The following is a 10,062-nucleotide window of genomic DNA, read 5'->3' on the forward strand; positions in this document are numbered from 1 at the left end:
TCAGTAAATCTATTTTGGTGTGATGCACATATATGGATGTTTATTTTTAAGTCAACATCTTTCTTAATATGTAGTAAATTACAGTAAAAATAATTTTAAATGAGAAACTGTGGTGAAATAAAATGCATAGCAAATGGCCTTGGGATGCTCCTTTGGATGTGTTGTATACCATACTATCAGAAGCTACGGTGCACACAGGTAATAAAATATTAGCAAGAATATCCAGGTTACTTGGGGGTTGGCTTTATAGTACTGTCTTCCAGAGTTATCTACCTGATATCTTACCTTCCAAACTTTGTGTGTGTGTGTGTGTGTGTGTGTGTGTGTGTGTGTTCTACATATGGGTAATACAGTTGGGTCAGTACTGTATAGCCTATATCCTGGCTGTTTTTATAGCTAATTTTATTTTTTTTTAAATTTTTTTTTCAACGTTTATTTATTTTTGGGACAGAGAGAGACAGAGCATGAACGGGGGAGGGGCAGAGAGAGAGGGAGACACAGAATCGGAAACAGGCTCCAGGGTCTGAGCCATCAGCCCAGAGCCTGACGCGGGGCTCGAACTCCCGGACCGCGAGATCGTGACCTGGCTGAAGTCGGAGCTTAACAGACTGCGCCACCCAGGCGCCCCTATAGCTAATTTTATATAGTCTGTATATCTTGGCATTTTTGACACTACTTTTACAACTAATTTCCATAATAGCTGTTTTATAGTGCTATTAAATTTGGGAAAACAAAGTTAAGCACCATTTATAAATGACATAGTCTTACGTGAGGTGGGTTTTTCATATCCCCCCCATCCCCTGCCTTTCTTAAGTAAGCTCCATGCACAGTATGGAGCCCAATGCAGGACTCAAACCTACAACCTTGAGGATCAAGACCTGAGCCAAGGTCACAAGTAAGACGCTTAACACACTCAGCCACCCAGTCACCCCTGGGCTTTTCATATCTAATCTCAAATCCAGATTTTTAATTCCTGTATGTTTGCAGAAAAAAGAAAAAAGACATGATAGAGTCTTCAAAGCAGATATATACTTTGACAGTTTTCTCTAGTACTTTTATCTATACACCTCAGCCACAGCTCTACTCATGGAGATGGAAGAGTGTCCATTCCTACAAAGATCATCACTGCCAATTCATGAGGGACAGCCAGCCAGAGGGCGCATGGAACATGAGCAATATATATATATATGTATGTATATATATATATATATATACATATATATATGTATGTATATATATATATATATATATATATATATATATATACCTACTACCAGAAAGTGTCAGGCTTCACAAATCAGCCTGGCTGCCTAGTGAGAGCGAACCATGGGAGGTAGGGGGCACCAGGAAGCTTCTTTTTATCATTTAAGCATGTTGTGACAGCGTGGGTGTCTCTTCTCTGGCAAGAGAAGATATTAGAGCACAGGTGGATAGACATCGCCTCTATGACTAAGGTGGATAATGAGAATTAAAAACATATTAAATATATAAATTGCAAGCTATGGTGTACATTTGTAGGTTTCAAATGATATTAATGACATAAACACTTAGAAACCTACAACTGTGTACCTTAAGAACTTAATTTAATTTTTTTAATGTTTTATTTATTTTTGAGAGAGAGACAGACCACGAGAGGAGGAGGAGCAGAGAGAGAGGGAGCCACAAAATCTGAAACAGGCTCCTGGCTCTGAGCTGTCAGCACAGAGCCGGATGCAGGGCTTGAGCTCAGGAACCATGAGATCATGACCCCAGCTGAAGTCAGACTTAACCAATTGAGCCACCCAGGCACCCCAATAACTTAATTTTTGAGGTCTCTTTCTGTGTCTCTCCTTCACTGGGTCATCTTTCCCTCACTACTGCTGGCCCTCAGTTATCTTGGGTATTCTATCCAGTAGCTTTTATTTCCCAGAAGCATCATGGCTTCTGATAGTGCAATACACAATCTATCCTAACAAATGTTTATGATGGCCATTTGCTCTGTATTTTATTTCATAGTGCAGGAAGAATTCTGTTATTGATTTCTTATTTCAAAAATTATAAGCTTATTTTAACTAAAGTTTATTGCATATTAATTAACAATATTGTTGCCTTAAAAATAAATATCCATTTCTATGTATCACATCAAAACAAATTTACAGATAATTTTAAATATTCAAATTTTCATCCAGAATAACATTTTAAAATTCCTCTTTTATATTTCCCAGTAAAGTTGATATTTTAGAGTTTTTTTTCATTGGCATATGATTGATTTGTTTATCAATGCACAGAGAAATTTGAAATTCAGTAATTATCACTTTGATATGAAGGATTATGTGAAAATTATAGATATTAAATAGTAACCAATATATATTCATACAGATATAGATAAAAACGGATGCTTAGAACTAACCAAATGTTACTAAAAATCCTTTCAAACGAAAAAAATTGATAATATCCCATTGTATTAACAACGTAATTTCAATGTAAAATGAAAAATAATCATTCTTTTATTATATAATAGAACCAATATTTCTTGACCATTTGTTTAATTTGAGTCATGGTGCTTTATATGTATTACTTCATCTCACATTAACAATAGGTCTACATATTGGGCACCAATCTACAAGTAAGAAAGCTAAGGCCTAGAAATAAGTGATTCAATCAAGGTAACTGAGCTTAAGGACAGTACGAAACCATAAATTCCAACTAGAATGTCTGGATATAGAGGCCATGTTGGAACAGAGTTCTTTCCTGCTTTTCTAGGTATAGAGTGATAGAGCCTTGTCTTATGAAATATACTTGTTTACAAAATAAGGAAGGAGAGGCAAGTATGTGTAAATCAATAGACGACTCACATTTAACCATGGAGACAGCTTCATTTGCAGCCTTCCTGGAACCCACTGCCTTTACTTTTGAGGGTATTCTTGAGAAACTCCTAGACAATATGGTACGTGCTCAATGGTGAAAGTTGTGAGGTTTTACAATTATGGAATAAAAAAGAAGTGGGAGTATCTCATCTGATTTGAAGAATATAAACATGGATGATTTTATAGGAGATATTAAATAGTTTTATAAGAGAAGTTAAAACGAGTCTATTTCATCTTAAAAGTAGAGATGCCATTAACAGATAGTGCCTTTAGCAAAATATATTTTCATTCAATAAAAACAAGGACATTCTAAAACTCAGGGTTGATATTGTTCAAACTCAGGAAATATCATCACTTGCCTAGGTATTATACAGGGAAACAATTATTGAATAGAGAGAATAGATATCCAAGTGTTTTGAAAAATGTGATTCTATGATATCATAGACAAAAGTTTTTTTTTTAATTAAATTAGGGGCATAGTTTTCTGACAACATCTAAATTCAACTTTATCAGTATGATACTGCCTTTGTAGAACTACAGAAATGAGGGGGATTTTCCAGAATGCATTCATCACAGACCTTTATTTCCAAAGTGGAGTCACCACCTCCCTAAAATCCCATTCTAATCCCGTAACATTGTTTATCTTTTATAGGGGCTTGAAGAATGAAGGATGGAGACAGAATTCTCAGTCCATCAATTTAAATTATTTACAGAGTTATTTTCAAATCTGTTTAACTTTTTTTTTTTGTAAAATAACAATGAGAATTATCCAAACATTATATCTCATTGCTTGTTGCATTCTGTACATATTCATATAATGTGGTTAGTCCATTATGGGTATAAGGGATGCTTTGTGCTATATTTGCAATACAGTGATTGATGATGTTGTATTTTTTAGAAATCCCTAATATCCAAGGACAAACTTGGGCAATGTGTTTTTTTAATAATTTACAGCTACTCTCTAGATTCAAGTAACTGAAAAAAGCTGATGAAGTAATTGAAGCAACCAGCCAAAAGCCAGTACAGATGTCAATAATTATTCTTTTCAAGACAGCCATGTTTTAAAATAAGCAGATAATGTGTTATCTTGATAAACCTTCCAGCACATAATGATGAAGAAAACGTTGGCTTCTGAACATCTCCATGTTGAACAGACTATAGAGACAAGGAAATTCAGAACAATTACCTCTGCATGGAACTGAACAAATTATGTCCCCAAAGATTTGCACTTTCCTTACTTTCTCTCAGGTGCATTATATGACTGGGGAGTGAGGGTTTTAGACAAGACTTGCTGAGTGTGTATTAGATGCCAGGCCCTCCAAGCACAAAAACCCATATAAGGCTTGTGTAAGGACCCATTTCACCCACAAAGACAGTCAGAGAGGCTTGCATAACTCACCAGGGTCACCAGAGGGGTATTTGCATAACAAAATGCCACTCACCAGGGTCAGAGCACCAGTATTTGAATGCAGATCTATTTCAGCTTCAAATCCATAGTAATGTTCTGCTCTTAGGGCAATTCTGAGAATTGTACCAGCAATATTAGTGGAATCAAGCTCAAAGGATACCAAAGGAAATGAGTAAATGCTCATTATACTAATGATAGAAGGTTTGTTATCCTGCTGGCTAATGCAGGAGCTACCCAGAGACAAAAATGAGGAAGAAACTTATATCTGCAGTAAAAAGAATTTCTACCACAGAAGTGGTGAGGTGGCATCTGAGGAGATGGGTGGTTAAAAAAGCCCTCCTCAGGGAACTAGGAAGAGTGTGCAGACATAGCTCCTGGGGCTGATACCAAGACACTCATCTAGGAAGATCTGCTTTTCAGAGAAACTACTTTACAATTGTTTCTGATTTTTTTTTTTTAAATTTTACTTTTAAGAGGCCCAAACCATATATTACAGGTATTCCCTGCTTTTTCAAAGTGTGAATTTCTACATTTGGCTTTTATGAGAGACATACATCTGCTTTTGCTAACCAAAAGAAATCTGAGGAGGATTTTCACTTTTACAAAAAATGGTGAAAAGCAAAAATCACATTCATTGTTTGTTTTTTAGGGAGCCATTACAGAGGTAGCATGCACCCTGTGCACAAGAGTGGCCCCACCAAGCTCCTTCCCCAGGAACTATACTCAGCATCAAGCCACCATAGCTTAGAACTTTGTGAGCCTCTGTGCTTTATCTCTATTTAGTTTTGTGAGTTTGTCAGCAAGATGCATCCCTATAGACAAGCCTAAGATTATTTTGTGGGTCTGGGAATCTTCAAAAATGTTTCTGTGTAAGTTTTTTTTTTTTTATGTTATTTCTGTTCATGAAAGGTTTCATATGAACATTACACTTCTTATACTTTCAGAAAACGTTCACTTATTTTTTTAAAAAATGAGGCTAAACTTGGTAATTTTTTTTAAATTAAGTGCTTTGTGTCCTGCTATTTCCACTCTTTTGAAACCCTCTTCAAATATCACCATGAATTCTTCCTGATTTCTCTCTCACCCTGCCACTAATTAAAACTATGTTCCCTTCTCTTTTAAATCTTATAGGAAGCTGGAAAAAATTCTCTGTCTCATTTTTTTCTCCTTATGCTATAATGGGTTTGTAGAAGACTCTTGAATTCAGGCATTCTTAGCATAGGGCATATCATGTGAGTGCTAAGTGACAATGCATATGTTTGTAACAAAATGATTTAGAACAATAGCATTATATGAAACACTGGATTCCATACTAGACCATTAATTGTGAGTGTGTGAAAATCTACATATAAATGAGGAAATGCCTCAGTGCCTTTTCTCATGTAGAATGGAGATAGACTAAGGGGTTGGGATAACATTGCACTCATTGAAGAGTCTTTCATGGGCCTTGCTTGGTGTGGCCAGAGAGGTCTAGAAGGTCTATTGGATACAGATTAATGGAATCTATATAAATACAATTGAGTCCAGGCTGCCTCTACAATTTTGGAGAAACATATGTGTACCATTTCCCCCCATGTCTCCAGCCACACTGGAGCATCCCTGAGGACAGGCAAAGCCTCTAATTCACAGTGACCCATAGGGCTCCAATACCCAAACCACTAGGAAAGACAACAGCAGGGGCTGGGCATAAATCTGTCATCAGTACTAATTCACAGTGACCCATAGGGCTTCGACACCCAAACCACTAAAAAAGACAACAGCGAGGGCTGGGTATAAATCTGTCATCAGTAACCATTACCCACAAATAAAAATCTAAACATATTTGCATAGCATGCAACACTGGTCATCAGCTGGTCTTGCCTCAGTCCCAGTCTGAACAGGAGCCACATCAAACTACAAGAAGTTCCAAGACACCCAATGTTGCTTCATACCTCCCTGGATTTTGCACTTGTGTTTATTCTGGCCTGATTCCACCAGAAGTACAGAGGCAAGCTGACAGCTCCAGGTCTTCCTGGACACTGTGTTCCAGTAGTTGTTACTTTATGAACTTTTTCAGACCCCTTTCTCCACATGCATACACATACATGGTATCTTCATTCTGGTTGTCCTGCTTGTCCATCCTACAAACACCTGGTAACATGTGCCATCACCTTGTTATTTTGGCCATGTGCCAGTTCTCTCTTATAGCTGGATGTAACTCTGAGTTCTTCCTCTTAATTTTTTTAATATTTATTTATTTTTAAAAAAGAGACAGAGACAGAGACAGGCTCCACACTGTCAGTGCAGAGTCTGATGCAGGGCTTGAACTCACGAACTGTGAGAGATCATGACCTGAGCCCAAATCAACAATCAGGTGCTTTACCGACTGAGCCACGCAGGTGCCCTCTTAATTAGCTCTGCATTTGATCCCAATACCTGGCTCCACGTTCCTAACCCCATCGACGGAGGAGGAGTGTCATATCTGCACAGGCCTGCAGAGGACACTAGCATCATCATCAAACATTAAACATAGAAGAACAGTTAAGACAGGGTCTGCTTCCACTCCCTGCATGTGTTTCCATCTCAGATATCTCCTAATATATGGATGGGGTTTACAACATTTCTTTCAGAGAAAGATTGCATATCTCACCTGGGACATTGTATTTGTTATTTTATTCCAGAAACTACATGGGGCCCTTACGCTGGGCAAACCCAGAGTGAAGGGACTTTGGAATAAAAATATGAACAGGATACATTTTTGTCCTTCAATACATCAAATTAATTACAAGAAAATTATAATGTAAGTCACTTTTTAAATATAAATTTACTGGGGCTGGCTCAGTCTGTTAATCATCTGAATTCAGCTCAGGTCATGATCTCATGGGTTCGAGCCCTGCAACAGACCCTGATTTGGATCCTCTGTCTCCCTTTCTCTGCCCCTCCCCTGCTCACTACCCCCCCCCCTTCAAAAATAAAAGTAATAAACATTAACAAAAATATATATAACATTACTACATAAGTCTTTATCTGTCAACAAGCACAGACAGAGCTCATGTGTGTGTGAAACTGGCCAAGCGGTGGCATTTGCCCACTGTACCCTTGGTTCTCCCTTATAGTCATGAGGAAACTTCTCTACTTCAACTTTTCTTTTTGGATTCCTTCCATGAAAACACGGAGGCACACTGGATGCAGGTGCCTCTTACCTAACTAGGAAAACTGAGGCTGTGTCCATAGAAGACATTTGAAAATGTTAGCTCAATGACTCACCAATGTAGTCTCTGGGGAAAAAGGAACCACAAAAATGCAGGGTGTAACTGCTGAATGAAAACCAACCAAGATCCTTTTAAAAGCCACAAACAGGAAGTAATGTGCTGTGTCAGTGGCTGTTGCTTTTGAGGTTTGCACTTTTTTTTTTTTTTTCCTGTGGAGTAGGATGAGCTTGGGTCCAGGAGATAGTGAATCCCCAGAGCTGAGGCAAATGGTATGGCCAGGGAGGGCTGAGTGTCCTGGTGCAAGGACATAGAACTCAAGCTGGGGGAGAAAATATGGATGCCTGAGAGAGCCTTCTTTTATGCCTAAGAAGTTAGGAAAGGTGATTAGGGAGGAATACTAAAAAGGTGGAGGACCCCATATTGTTAGAGATGGCAGGACACAAATGGAGAGAATTAGAGAAGGAATATTAGTGAGGTTTGGGGGAGGGCATTTGGAGCTATGCAACCTGAAAAAGAGCCCAAAGTAAGAGAGGAGCTCACCAAAATATGGTTGTATCAACACACAGAGGTGTTTTTTCACCTTAGAAGAAAAATCATGAGAAAATACAAATTTAAGTTAGACCAACCCTATTAAATAAGACAGTGCTCAGGGAGTCCCTTCACATAGCATTTTAATTACAATGAAATCAAATTATAATCCAGTCCACAATTTATCTGTACAAGGGAATGTGTTTTTCTAACAGCAATGAAGGCACAGACCTCATTCCTAGGCTAACAAGTCTGGAGACAAAACAGATCTTAAACGCTGCTAGCCTAGAATCAGTGGGACGAAATGTCATCTGACATCAATTCACTTACTCTGCCTCACCCTTCTGAAAACCACTGTGATTCTTAAACTGGAAGCCAGCAAGCTTCTCTAAGCCTCCTAGGAATTAGGAAATCTACACGCAAGTGAGCTGTGTTATGAATTCATCCATACATTTGAGCAAATATATTGTTTTATTGTGTCTCCCAATAAAATGCAAAAGTTTCTAGCATCACTGAGAGTCTCAGGAATATAAATAAAAAAAAAACTAATATTTGTAAACTTTAGAAAAATATAGAACTCACTGTTTAATTTTTTTTCGTTTTATTCATTTTTAGAGACAGAGCACAACTGGGAGAGGGGCGCAGGAGGGAGAGAGAGAGAGAGAGAGAGACAATCTCAAGTAGGCTCCACATTCATCCCGACTCAGGGTTTGATCATAACCTGAGCCAAAATCAAGAGTCAGAGACCCAGCCGACTGAGCCACCCAGGCACCCTGGAACTCACTTTTGACATAATATTTTCATCTTTGAAATTCCCTCATCCATTATCTTCTAGGATAAACTGTACTGATTCTGTTCATTCATTTATTATTTATTCAATTAGTATTTACTGAGTGTCCAAATGTGCCAATCACTCTTCAAGGTACCAGGGGATACAGCATTGAAAAAAACAGAACCCCCCACCTTTTGCAAAACAACAACAACAACAACAACAAAACAAACAAAAAAAAAACCCTTCTTATTTCAATGTGCTTAAAGTGTCTCACCAGGCTTCTTCCATTTATGTTGCTACTTTTCTTTTCTCTTTTTTTCTTAAGGTTTATTCATTCACCTTAAGAAAGAATGTGCATTAGTGAGGGAGGGGCAGAGAGAGAGGAGAGAGAGAGAGAGAGAGAGAGAGAGACAGAGACAGAGAGAGACAGAATCTCAAGCAGGCTCTATGCTACCAGCACAGAGCACGATGAGGGGCTTGAACCCAGGAAACCATGAGATATCAATCTGAGATAAAACCAAGAGTCGGATGTTCAACTGACTGAGCCACCCGCGCACCCCTTTGCTATTTTGCTATTTCTTGAATTAAATATACTTACTGCCAGAGTGACCTGAATGTGTGGTATCTATGAATTCATTTGATCCTCTGAACAGTACTGTATGAGTGGCACTAACAATGTCCTCATATTTTAGAGGAAGTTTGGCACAGAAATGTGGACTTGGCTTTATCTAAACCTCGTTAGCTAGAAAATAGAATTTCCCCAACTGGTGCTCTTAAAAATAACCAGCTCATTCAGCCTGGGCCAGGGTCTGCTTTTCTAGCGAGCAGCCCTCTGTTTTTTGCTTTCTTTTCTAACTCCACATCTCTGTTGTTCAGCTCATACCTGCATCTGTTTGTTCTCAAAGAATCTTTTTTTTTCTTTTTTTTTTTTTTAATCCACCGAGACTCTGGACAGATAAACCTTTCAGACCCTGCCCACCACCAAAACTTCAGGCTAAGAACTTATCCTTAGAATAAGGGCACACAAACCTCACATCAGCCCCAAACACCTGAGTCATGTGTCCCAGCCTCTCACTGGGACCTTATCGGCAGCCACTCATCGTCATCTGGTCCCACATACCAGCCTGCCTGGATGGCTGTCAGGTGGTGTATGCTGCTCCCTCCCATACAGTTCAGTTCTGTGCACCCTGTGTCCTCTGTGTGTGGCTTCCCTTCCTGCTTACTGCTTGTACTCACACCTCAGTTGTTAGCTCAGAGACTCCCTGAGGGCTACAGCCCAACCATGCAGGCTAGTTCAGAGTCCTCTATTATCTTCTT

The sequence above is a fragment of the Leopardus geoffroyi genome, chromosome A1, assembly GCF_018350155.1.
Source record: "Leopardus geoffroyi isolate Oge1 chromosome A1, O.geoffroyi_Oge1_pat1.0, whole genome shotgun sequence".
NCBI lineage: Eukaryota > Metazoa > Chordata > Mammalia > Carnivora > Felidae > Leopardus > Leopardus geoffroyi.